The sequence below is a fragment of the Callionymus lyra genome, chromosome 14, assembly GCF_982586985.1.
Source record: "Callionymus lyra chromosome 14, fCalLyr1.hap1.1, whole genome shotgun sequence".
Taxonomy (NCBI): domain Eukaryota; kingdom Metazoa; phylum Chordata; class Actinopteri; order Syngnathiformes; family Callionymidae; genus Callionymus; species Callionymus lyra.
The window spans coordinates 7981760-7995835 of NC_141831.1; the positions used below are offsets into that span (position 1 = coordinate 7981760).

The following is a 14076-nucleotide window of genomic DNA, read 5'->3' on the forward strand; positions in this document are numbered from 1 at the left end:
CACACCACCACTCAATGGCCATGAAGCTAAAACGCTTCCCTCTCGTCCACCGTGGTTCTGTTGTCATGGCGCTGCAATTAACTGTAAGATCGGACAATACATAACCCCGGACCCGTCCATCAGTGTGAAGGTCAGTGATGGATGAAACAGGCTCGTGAAGGTCAGCTCCATGGATTCACCCGGACACCTCCTGCATGCAGGCTGTCATCCATGGGCGAGCTGAAGAAAATAAATGGCGTGGAATTACAATTTCTTCAACCCCCCCGAACCAGGTAAATAGGACTCTATGAAGAGCAGTCATGCTCAGCCGAGAGGCCTGAAGGACTGATGTTCTGCCAGATAATAATCGCACCAGAGAACAGATCCAGTGAAGGAGCAGGATTGTGGATTTGTTTCAAGAGCAGCGTTCAACCACAGAGCTCTGTTCTCTAAGAGCAGATAATGATGAGCAAAGTCTAGGACTTGACGGTGGGAAAAAAGAAAAAGAAAAAATCTGGAGTAGTGTTGAATTATGAAAGAGTGGCCTCCATACGCAGAAAACAACAGTGAATCTGGGCGACAACGATACATCAGGGATGGAAGGAGAGAGAGGGAGAGTAGAGTGAGTATCACCTACAGCAAGAGTACTTACTCTCAAGCAAGATACAAATACAATGTTCTACTACGATAACGATGCAAAACATATATTTACTCCTGAATATATTGAGGATTAATTATACTGTACGTTAGGCGTTTATTTTTAAGAATCTTGTGAAGGATACAACAATACAGTATGCAGTTTTACTGTAGTAACATGTATATATTTGTAGTATTGTCCAGTACTTGACTCTGGTGTTGTAGTATTTACAGACCACATGACTCTTGACGAAGTCGTAACTACTTTCATTTGTTTTCAAACCAAAATATGTCCAAACATCAGCTTTAAAAGCTGCTGGAGTCACTGTATCCTCTCATCCTCAGTCAATAACCCAGATCTCACTGGATTTCATTGTTCTTTTAGCTGCAGAAGAGAATGTATTGAGTGCTGGCCAGATGTTTAATAATCAACAAAAAAAATGAACAAACACTGGAATATTTTCATGTTAATTATAATCAAATTAAAAAGAATCAAAACATTCATTTGAATATAAAGTATAATCAAAATAAAATACCATTTGAAATTAAAAAATATATACATTTATAAAAAAAATTTAAATTAAGAAATTGATAAAGTCCTTTCTATTAAAGACACAGTGTCATGGAAAAAGGATTGCGATATATAAGTGTATATCGTGATTTTTATATTTTAGTAACAAATATATATTTGTAGTACTTGACTCTGGTGTTGCAGTATAGCTAGGAAGGACGTAATGACTGCTGCCATTTCGAGGTCAGAAGTTAATTGCAACAAAAAAAATGAAAAGAAAATCTCAGGGTCAAGTTGACCCGAAGGCCTGCAAACTAATGTGATAAAGGTATACCTTGTGTTATCTCAGGGTCACACTTTGTTTTTGGGCCTTCATGTCACTTTGACCCTGAGATCACACAAAGGTTAAATGTCCACTGTATCCTCTCGTCCTCAGTCAACACCAGAATCTTTTGGCTTTTGATAGTTCCTTTAGCTCTGCCTGGTAGTTTAATCGCAACACAAAAATGAACAAACTATGTGACTATTTGCATGATTAGACAGTATGATACATTGCTGTTGAATATTGATACAGTATCGTAAAAAACATACAGAGATATTAAAGTAAATGTAAAATGTACATAGAAGTACCTTGCATGAGCCAAACATTACACAACTAACAAGCTACATTTCTGTCAATACTTCAGATACTGTGACGCCTTGCAGTGAATAGAATTAAGTGGGTCATTTGGTAGATGCAAAAAAATAAATAAATACATAATTAAAAAACACCCCAAAAGCAGCCATTTTTGGAAAAAGGTAGCAACCCATTGGTTTTGCATTCTAACTATGAGACGACAAGGTTTTCTGGAACCAGGTAGTGTCAATAAACTTGATGTACTTCCAATTTCTAACGTCTATTCCTTTTAGTGTCCTCTTTGCAGTTGACGGGTTAATTAAGCGTCCCTGGTCTACCGTTGGCGCTCCTAGTAGGATGCCGTTTCAATCTCCGCCAGATGTTTAGCGGAAAATGATGCTAATCATAAACCATTTAGATCAGTGAGTCGTTCTTCTCCCAGACTCTCCCTCTGTTTCGTCGTCCGGCAGCACATGTGGCCATTACAGCAGCCATTCGTCACTGGCACTTTGCTTTCCGCCTCTCACGGCGTGGAGACGACAGCTTTTATAGCTTCCACCGGTCCCCGGAGGGGAGGCCCGTCCTCACACACCTCCCGCTGGAAAGAGCATTCCTACGCTGAAAAATGGCCTAATAGAGAAGGACAGGAATGGCCGGAGCCACTGCAGGTGCCTGGTGAATCTCGAGTGGAATCACAAGAGGTAATAAGATTCAATGTATAGTTTACATCGATATGCGGCGAAGCACTTTTGCTACGACACCAAAGTCCACTGGATATACACGCCGTGAATCGATGATGAGCGCTGTCCACGGCCCTCGCATACGTTTAAAAACGTGGGCTCGTGCAGACATCTTGGAATGCATGTCCCTGGCCAGGTTGCAGTCGTTTGAGACCGACCTTTTTACAGCAAGATCTATACCAGGGCTTCCAAACTCAATCACAGTAGGGGACTGAATATTTTAACCGTTTCAGTCGCGGGCAAAACAAAATGTATATTTGCTGTTACAGGAAGTAGATTGATGATACGGTCTTATCATTCTTGGGTTTCCATTAGAGGTGTAAACGTTTTTTTCTACACTGTAGTCGTGGGTTGTTGCGCTACAATACCAGTAGATGGTTCTGTCTCCATTTAATCCCATCACAGCAAAGCCCTTCCAGTAGTTATCAAAATAAAAAATGAATGAAAAAAAGAATAAAAATATGTATTCTTGTCGACCAATATTACAGATATTATAGATACAGATACGTCTCAAAATGTAATAAACTGTGTTTGTTTTAACTAATTTGGTGAACTTTAGATTTAATTTAAGTTGAATTGAAAGTTCACCTAATGAGCCTTATTTAATACTTCTGGTCACCAAAGTATTAGGCAACAAGGATTCATAGTATAACTCCGCGATACTTGATAGAGTTACTTAGCAACGCACCATAGTGCTACTCAGTGATACACCAAAGTATTACTCGGCGATACTCCCTAACGTTACTCCACGATACGGTATTACTCAGTTAGGCTCCATAGTATTACTCCATGTGGCTCCATAGTCTTACTTCACGAGGCTCTATAGTATTACTCCGCGTGGCTCCATAGTATAACTCCACGAGGCTTTATAGTATTACTCCACTAGGATTCATAGCATTACTCCACGAGGCTCCATAGTAATACTCCACGATACACCATAGTATTACTCCATTAGGCTCCGTAGCATTACTCCACTAGGCTCCATAGTATTACTCCGCGACTCTCCATAGTATTACTACATGAGGCTCCATAATATTACTCCACAGGCTCCATAGAGTTACTCCTTGATAATCCATGGTATTAAAACATGAGGCTCCATAATATTACTCCACGAGGCTCCATAGTATAACTCCGCGAGTCTCCATAGTATTACTACATGAGGCTCCATAACATTACTCCACAGGCTCCATAGAGTTACTCCATGATACTCCATAGTATTACTACATGAGGTTCCATAATATTATTCCACCGGCTCCATAGAGTTGCTCCATGATACTCCATGGTATTAATACATGAGGCTCCATAATATTACTCCACGAAGCTCCATAGTATTACTCTGCGATACTCCAAGGTATAACTCGCCGATACTCCATAATATTACTCCACGATACTCCATAATATTACTCCGCGATACTTCATAGTATTAATCTGCGATACTTCATAGTATTACGCCTCGTGGAGTAACACTCCCAAACTGGACTATATTTATTTAGTAATTTACAAACATTTTAAACCCTGTATAAGAATAATTTACACTTTAAATGCTTGAATACTGTTTTTGTACTTGTGGTATCTTTTAAAAATAGTTCATAAAAGCTTGTGATTTGTCAAAGTCTCAAAACTTTATTGACCTATTTATACCTCCTCAACTAGAATCCTGTGGTGCCTCATGGGAAAATCCACTGTCCTCCCCTGACTTAGATGCAGACACTTGCATTGCAATGAAACCATCATTCTTCTGCAGAACGAGTCATTTTGTCCTTCAATCCGGGCGTCATGTTTGGTGACATTGTGTATAAGTCTTTTGTGTAGTATTTCCTCTATGTGTCCTCTATTCTGCTGAAGAACCCTCAACAGAAATAAGCAGCTTTTAGTCTTCCCTCCTCCTTCAGTGTCTGTCAGACTGAAATAGCACCTCGCTTTCACAGCAGACAGAATAGACGCCTCTCGCTCCACAGGAATTTACAAGCCATGATTCACTAAACAGAGTCTGAGCGGATGCGTTCCGTGAACGTATAACGTTTACACTGCAGGGATTAGCATCAAATGGAGTGGAGGCTTGTGTGTCTGGTTGTTCTTCACAAATAGAATATTGACGCCCGCTTTGGTCCGTGCAGACACAATAGATCGGCTTCTTAGGCGACTTATTTTCGTCGCTTTTATCCTTATACAACTTATAGTTTGATTCCTGTCGGCACCGTAAATGTTTGGATGAGAAGTGAAGCTTTGAAGGAACTTAATACGATCAAAAATGTAACTTTTTTTTTACCGTACTCTTTATTATAGTTATTTTATGGTTTTCATTTAAATAAAGTTTTAAGTATTCTATAAAAAAAACGTTTTATTCACAATTAACGTGCAAATATTCACAGCGTTTTTGTTCATTTTTGTGTTGCAATTAAACTTCCGGCCACTAGATGGTAGCAGTCATTGAGTCGCAGCAACAAAATCTTATAATAGGATATATTCAGTTCATCATATTATTTAATACAGGCTCCTTATATACAGTATGTAAGATATATAATTTGAAACACTTACAATATTTTTGTAACTTTTTAGCGGGACACTGAATGTAAGTGACATCTTGCGATCGTTTCACTCTCTTTCGGTTGAATTGATAGAACTTAAAGACGAAATATGTTCAAACATCAGCTTTAGAAGCTCCTGTCGTCGACTGTATCTTCTCGTCCTCAGTCATCTCCCCCCCGGGAACTCATTGTTACTATAGCTGCAGAAGAAGCAACGACTGCTGCCATCTAGCAACTGGAGGTTTAATTGCAACACAAAAATTAACAAACGCTGTGAATATTTTCATTCTAAATGCATATTTAAAAACAAATTAAACTAATATTTTTTAGTTTACACACAATAAATTGAATATTGATAAACCAAAAACGACTATAAAAAGAAAATATTCCTAATTAAACATTTTTTGGAGAAAAAAAGCGAAAACGATATATAATATGATTATATAATAATATTAAATAATATGATGAAATTATCGATATATATCGATGTTCCCATTTGTCTTTCATTGAAATCCTGCAAGATCCCAGCGAAAACTGGGTACGAGAGGATACCTTTAGACTCCAAAAGCTTTTGCTTTGAAATTGTAGTTGTACATCTGTGCGTGTGTAAAATAAAATAATTGGATGGTTTCTAATTAACACGCAAATATTCACAATGTTTGTTCTTTTTTGTGTTGCAAATAAACATCTAAAAACGTACCACTAGATGGCAGCAATTATAAGACCCTCCGCGGCTTAAGTTATGAAAAGCCAAGCGATCCCGGCGACAACTGAGGACGAGAGGATACATTTGACTTTTAACAGCTTTGGCTTTGAAATCATATACTTGTAATTGTAGTTCTGTGTGCGTGTAAAATAAAAATAATTGGATGGTTTCTTATTAACACCAAAGTATTCACAACGTTTGTTCATTTTGTGTTGCAAATAAACTTAATAAGCAATAAGAAATTATAACACCCTAAGCAGCTTAAGTGATGAAAAGCCGCTAGATGACTGAGGACGAGAGGATACAGTGACTCCAGCGGCTTTTAAAGCTGATGTTTGGACATATTTTTGGTTTCAAAACAAATAAAAGGAGTTACGACTTCGTCAAGAGTCTGTAAATACTGCAACACCAGAGTCAAGTACACAAGTACATAAAAAGGAAAGGAGTGACTACTAGGATAATCGAAATAGAGCTCAAGTCAAACGTTCAAATATCCACGTTGAAAGATCTAATGATGGTTTCCTCCTCCCACTCCCTGCTCTCTGTAACACACAGTTACTCACTGCAGTATCAGGTAATCACTCCTGCCTTCATCCTCCACATAAGCATGTTTGGAGCAAATAATCCCCTTTGTTCCTCTTCCTCCTTCTCCGCACATACAGCCGGATACCATTCTAAACCCCGAAGGGAATCACAGCGGCTCTAACGGGATTCCGGGTCAGCGTGGGTGATCGTTCTTAAAAGAATCAGGAAGAAGGAAATCAGATCATCGGTTATAGAAGCTGATTATTACCTGTGGCCCCGAAATATCATCACAAGGACCTGAGAAAATTGAATCTATCTGAATTCATTATAAATATTTTATTGTCACGAAAGATGCTCAAATATTAAGATATCGAATAATAAGAAACGATGACTTGTACTTTAATAAAGCGACATCGTGCTACAGTACAAGATATTAAGGTCATTTAAATACATTTCAACAATATTGGTAAATATGAAAAAGTTTACCTCAGATATTTAGTAAATAAAATTATTTTTCCTCAGATACTTCATATAAATGAGTTTCCTGCTGCTTTTAAAAGCATGTACAAGTTTTTATCTTTACGTTTAAGCCATTTTTAAAATACTTGAAATATTAGTATATCAAGATACTTTTATATTGATATACAAATATCTTAATATACTAATATATCAATAAATGAATATCTTGAGAACTTACATGTATACCTCTTCATTTTAATATCTGGCGATGCGAATATCTCAAGATACTTCTATATCAATATGAAAAAATATCTCAATATACTTATATCTCAAGGTACTACATACAAATATCTCAAGATACAAATATCTCAATATACCAATATCTCAGTAAACGAATATCTCAATATACCAATATCTCAATATACGGATATCTCAATCTACGAATATCTCAATACACGGATATCTCAATATACGAATATCTCAATATACAGATATGTCAATATACAATTATCTCAATATACTAATATCTCAATATACAATTATATCAGTATACGTATATCTCAATATACAATTATCTCTATATACGAATATCTCAATATACAATTATATCAGTATACGTATATCTCAATATACAATTATCTCTATATACTAATATCTCAATATACAATTATATCAGTATACGTATATCTCAATATACAATTATCTCAATATACTAATATCTCAATATACAATTATATCAGTATACGTATATCTCAATATACAATTATCTCTATATACGAATATCTCAATATACAATTATCTCAATATACGAATATCTCAATATACAATTATCTCAATATACAATTATCTCAATATACTAATATCTCAATATACAATTATATCAGTATACGTATATCTCAATATACAATTATCTCTATATACGAATATCTCAATATACAATTATCTCAATATACAATTATCTCAAGATACTGATATCAGGACAAAAAAATCTACACAGAACTACAATTACAAAAACATGATTTCAAATCAAAAGCTTTTGGAGTCAAATGTATCCTCTCGTCCCCAGTTGTCGCCAGGATAAAAAAAATACTCTCTACAGTACTATTCCTGCTTCTTCAAAGGCAAAAAAAAGGAAAATTAAAAAACCATAACTGCAAAGCATAATGAAAATAAAACTGTCAATATTCTTTTTGTAAATAAAAACCATGTCATTTAAATCAATTGAAATAAAGCAACACAACATGCATTCACGTTATTCCCGGACGAGGAAAAAACCCCCAGTTTCGTGCTCGTGTTAATGGCACAAATCACTGGTGCAGAAATCAAAACCACCTACACAGTCTCGCCAGTCAATAAACGCTGCTGCAGCAAGAAACCAGGGACAAAGAGAGGAAGAAGAAGAAGAAGAAGAAGAAGAAGAAGAGGGACCTGAATATATTTGCCAAGTAATCGCTCACAACATACACCTCCTGCAATATTTTCATTAAGAGAAAACTAGACGTTGAGGGGAATAAACAAACAGGTAATTAAAGAGTGTGAAGAACGGGTGACAAGAATGATTAAAAATAGACGCAAACTGCTGCAGTCTGGGGGAGATACTGGGGTGTGTGGGGGGGGGAGGCTGGGGGGTCGAGGTGTTAATGGGCTGGAGGTTTTTAATACCATTATAGAGATAGGAGTGTGTGGGTCCACGTGGGTTCTTCTTCTCGTGGCGCCCGCATTGTTATTTGCAACACAAAAAAAAGAAAAAGCCCCTCCACCCACCATCGTGTCGCAGGGAGGGAGAGACGTTAACTCTTGCAGGGCCGCTGACGAAAAACATCCCACGGACAAAGAGACCGAAAAGAGGGAACTTTTTTTCTTTCTTTCCCCCTGGAGAGCTGGGAAAAGGTTGAGATAAAACTTCAACAGAGGATATTTTAGATTTTTTTTTTTTTTTTGTGCATGTGAGGGGGAGACCCCTGGGGGGGGCGACGGGGGAGGGAAGTCTGGGGGAGGATCATCTAGAGGTGAAGCATGTGATTTAAACACCTTTTTAATTCTAATAATAAGGTTTTTTTTCATTTAAAAGAGAAGCTTCTTTATTAAAAAAATAAAAGCATGTGGTTATCTTTCCTAGAACGGGTGAGATTCTCTCTCTCTCTCTCTCTCTCTCTTTCTCCCCCCTTCATCATCATGTGTTTTGTGTGTACACTGCGAACACGCGTGTCGGAGGCGTGACTCTCTCCGAGGGCCAGGAGCTGCAGTGGGAGGAGCCACGAACGCTCGCCACATTTTTTACCAGACAAAGACGAAAAGCTTTTTTAGAATGTCTCAGAAATGATGACGATCACGATAAGGTGTCGTTACGCACTCGTGACGACAGGAAGTGACTCTGAAATACTACTCTCTCTCTTTCCTCCTCCCTCCATCCATCGACCTCTTTCTTGACCTCCATCTCCCTCGCACTTTTGACCTTTCTTTGTCCTTGAGAAAACCCTCCGCAGTCGCATTCGTTACAGAGTGACACACATTCGCCGGGACCTGAACCACAGAGTTTGGCGTCACAGTTTTCCTGGTAGATTTTTTTTTTTTTTCGCCTCAAATTGATCCCTTGATCAGGACAGAGGTCGCGCACGAAAACCGATCGATCGTGTCTGCGTCAGAATTAAAAAAAACAACAACAGAAAAGTCTGAAGCGACGTCCTCGTGTGTTAAAAAAAGAGAATTTTAAGTTCAACACCTTTGTTTGTTGTTTTGTAAAGAACTTGAATGGAATAAAAAACAAACGCCCTCTTCTGGCTCAAGGACACGCGGATCATCAGACGTCAATCAATCAGAAGCGCAGACAGTTGAGTGTGAAAGATGCATGAAGGTGTTGGAATCTACACGGATTCTGACACGGTAGTAAAAACTATAGTCACGCAATCAACTGACTATATAAATATACACGCAGAAGTACTCTGCGACGCAGGGGGACTTTTTTTTTTACAAGATACAAAACTGTGAAAAGTATTGAAAATACTAAAGGCGTTGTTGTTTAGTTTAAAATATTTTATTGTCCCTTTAACATGCTTGCATGAACTGAAAAGTGAACCAGCGTCCTTTTTCGGCCGATAAAATAACATGGAAGCTGCTAACGGTTTTAATATTTACCACACTATTGTTGCACAAATAATACATTAGTAGCATTGCTCCGCAAGTTACTGTAGTATTACTCCGCTAATATCTGTAATATGACTTGGCAAGTCACTGTAGTTTCACTCTGCTAGTTACCCTAATATTACTTGGCAAAACACTACAGTATAGTATTACGGTGACTATTAGTCCACTGGTTACCGTAGTATTACTTGGCAAGCCACTATAGTTTTACTTGGCGAGTCACTGTAGTATTACTAGGCAAATCACCCTAGTATTACTCCACAAGTCAAGGTAGTATTATTTTGGGAGTCACCATCGTATAACACCGGAAATCACCACAATATTACTTTGCCATTCACCATAGTTTTACTTTGCAAGTCACCCTAGTATTACTCCACTATTCAATGTAGTATTACTTTGCGAGTCACCATAGTTTTACTTTGCAAGTCACCGTAGTATTACTCCACAAGTCAATGTAGTATTACTTTGCGAGTCACCATAGTTTTACTTTGCAAGTCACCCTAGTATTACTCCACAAGTCACCGTAGTATTTGTGTATCACTATAGTTTTACGTTGCAAGTCACTGTAGTATTACTTTGACAGTCTCCATGGTATTACTTTGCTTATTACTGTAGTATTGCTCCGCCATAAATAACACAAATATATATATTTTAGCCAACAAGATTCTCTTTTGCTGACTCTCTAAGCTAACACAACTCTGAGGCTGGTCGTTTCAAGGCTTCTGCGTCAACGTATCATAAGATAACAGTGGTGCCAGCCTGAGTAAAGATTAGTTGCGAAAAGTATTATTTTAATTATGGCATTTCTACGTTTGCTAATACAGCTCAGAGTCCTTCATGTGATAATGAAATGAAAAAACAATTAAGATATTTTTTATCCAAGAGGAATACATGTATCATCACTTTAGGTTAGCACTTTGGTTAGCACCTTTAGCTAGCGACACGTTAACCTATTTCAAACTAGCAAACCAGTTACATTAAATTAAAAATGGACAGAATATGTTATCAGGGGGAAAGTGTCTATTAGTTGAGTTTAATTGTACTATCTTAAGAAAATTAAATGTAAAAACGATTTATACTCTCAAATAGTTTTAAAGACACAAGCAAGGTTAGCTTATAAGCTACTTTGTATATATATAAATATATAAACATGTTGCAGAACTGATTTAACAGCAAGTTTAACTTTGTATCACAGAAAGGTTGATTCATTTGATGGTTTGCTTATAATTTTCAATTAGTAATTTTATATTTTTTTGAATAAATCACATATAAACTTTAAGCTCTGGAGTTTAGCTTCAGCGATGTGCTAGCTAGCGAACCGACATTTTTAGCAGCACTTTTCATTCTACATCGTAATAACTCAAAACTCTAATTATATTTGTTAGACATATAATGATGAAAAAGAACCTGGTGAGGCTACATCCGTTAGCTTGTTATTACCTTCGTTTTAGAATAGTTAAACATATTAAATTGATAAATAAGTAGATATTTAAAAAATAAACTTTTCTTAATTTAATTAAGAAAATATAGATATTAGCAACAATTAAAATGTTTCTAAAACTAAATTTAAGATAGCAGAAGTAAGATCATTTTAAGCTTTAAAAGTAGTTACGAAAGTTAAATCTATAATTAATTTTATTCTGAAAATACCAGGCAGGAACTTTCAGTGTAAAACAACAAAGAGCAGTTTACCTGCGTCTGTTGTCGTCACCTGTGGTCGCAGTGGATCACAGCAGGAGTTTAAATCTGAGATTGACTTGACCTCCATCCATCCATCCATCCATCATCCATCCATCATAACATCCTCCACTCACCTGCGTCTGTTCAACGCTTCCAGACAGAAACAATCGAGTTCAGATCATCTTCCTCACCCACGAGAGCTCCAGTCGACGAGCGAACACGTCCTTCCTCTGCGCGTCTCTCGCTGCTCTGAGAAGAACAGATGCTGCAGGAGGAGAGAAATGATGCTGATGCTGCGGACAGAAGCTGCTTCGCCAGCACGGACACGATGGCGCCATCTGCTGGTACAGAGCCGCATGACCGCTAAAGAGGAAAACCAAGGAAGTATCGGTTGGTTTATTAAAGTCGTTTTTATTGAATACGTCAATTCAATGACTTGTGTAATAAAAACGATTTTTTTTATTTTCTATTCATAAGATCATTTTGAAAAGGCCAAATATTTTAAAATATTGAAAATTTCTGAATATTTATTTTGACCGAAGCTCAGAACTGTCAGCGTAATGTAACTTAATGTTTAACGTAACATTATTATTATTTTTACGTTAAAGTTTTAACATATTGCCAAAATCCTTTTAACCTGTTTCCAAACACGTTACAAAGTTTTTCCAAACACATTTTAAAGTATTTCCAAAACAAGTAATAAAGTATTTCCTAACAAGTTTTAACGTATCTCCAAACACGTTATAAAGTATTTCAAAACACGTTTTAAAGTATTTCCAAACACGTTTTAAAGTATTTCCAAAACAAGTAATAAAGTATTTCCTAACACGTTTTAAAGTATTTCCAACACGTTTTAAAGTATTTCCAAAACAACTAATAAAGTATTTCCTAACAAGTTTTAAAGTATCTCCAAACACGTTATATAGTATTTCAAAACACGTTTTAAAGTATTTCCAAACACATTTTAAAGTATTTCCAAAACAAGTAATAAAGTATTTCCTAACACGTTTTAAAGTATTTCCAAACACGTTTTAAAGTATTTCCAAAACAAGTAATAAAGTATTTCCTAACACGTTTTAAAGTATTTCCAAACACGTTTTGAATTATTTCCAAAACAAGTAATAAAGTATTTCCTAACACGTTTTAAAGTATTTCCAAACACGTTTTAAAGTATTTCCAAAACAAGTAATATAGTATTTCCTAACACGTTTTAAAGTATTTCCAAACACGTTTTGAAGTATTTCCAAAACAAGTAATAAAGTATTTCCTAACAAGTTTTAACGTATCTCCAAACACGTTATAAAGAATTTCAAAACACGTTTTAAAGTATTTCCAAACACGTTTTAAAGTATTTCCAAAACAAGTAATAAAGTATTTCCTAACACGTTTTAAAGTATTTCCAAACACGTTTTGAAGTATTTCCAAAACAAGTGATAAAGCATTTCCTAACACGTTTTAAAGTATTTCTAACACGTTTTAAAGTATTTCCAAAACAAGTAATAAAGTATTTCCAAACACGTTTTAAAGTATTTTCTATACACGTTTTGAAGTATTTACAAACACATTTTAAACTATTTCCAAACAAGTTATAAACTATTTCTAAACAAGTTATAAAGTATTTCCAAAACAAGTTTTAAAGTATTTCCAAACACGTTTTAAAGTATCTCCAAACACGTTATAAAGTATTTCCAAACACGTTTTAAAGTATCTCCAAACACGTTATAAAGTATTTCCAAACATGTTTTAAAGTATCTCCAAACACGTTATAAAGTATTTCCAAACACGTTTTAAAGTATTTCCAAACAAAATAATGAATTCAATTATTAAATATAAACGAATTCAACCTTTCAATTGACATATTTAAATTAAATTGATCAGAAAATAAACAAATAAATACTTTAAAAACGACATTTGCATATACAAACCTGTTCTGAAAAGAAAAAGTCATTTATAAAAAAAAAAGACAATTGAAAAACGGTAGATCCCCAAGACCTCATGACACGGTGGCGCCATCTGCTGGTAGGAAGCGGCATGATTGCTTAGGAGGAACATTAAATAGGAAAATTACAGATTTTCAGCAACATCAGAATATTACATAGATTTTTACATTTCAAATGTTAAAAAGTGTAACTTTTAATTGAAATGCTGCGTACTTTCAAAAGCATCGCATTAAAAAATAATAACTGTATTCAAAGATTTCGATTTTAAAGATTAAAAAAAAACTTTAATTGAAAAACCTGTATTAGTGAAAAATATAAACATTTTCTAAATGTTAAAATTACTGAATGGAAACAAATTCTACTTTTTAACATTTTAATTATTGAATTCAATTATCAATTATTTACGAATTTAACCGATTAATAAAAATGAAATTAATTAAATCAATCATTAAAAAAAAAGCAGCCAACGCCTAAAGAAATATGTATATACAGTATATAAAAAAATAAACACCATTTTAACAAGAAAAAAAATAAAAAAGTTTCAACGTTCATACAGTTCAATGTTCTGATGACACTGATATACTTTCATAGAAGAAGATACTGAGGTTATCGGGT

The 14076-nt window shown here is 35.6% G+C and overlaps 1 protein-coding gene across 1 annotated transcript in view; it reads right to left on the reverse strand.

Moving 5' to 3' along the window:
• Nucleotides 1-11737, reverse strand: part of mtus2a (microtubule associated tumor suppressor candidate 2a) — a 60943-nt gene extending 49206 nt beyond the window's left edge. The window contains exon 1 of the mRNA XM_087806784.1: nucleotides 11656-11737. The gene's annotated coding sequence lies outside the window, so the exon portion shown is untranslated. The remainder of the gene's footprint in view (nucleotides 1-11655) is intronic.
• Between the last annotated feature and the right edge of the window lie 2339 nt (nucleotides 11738-14076).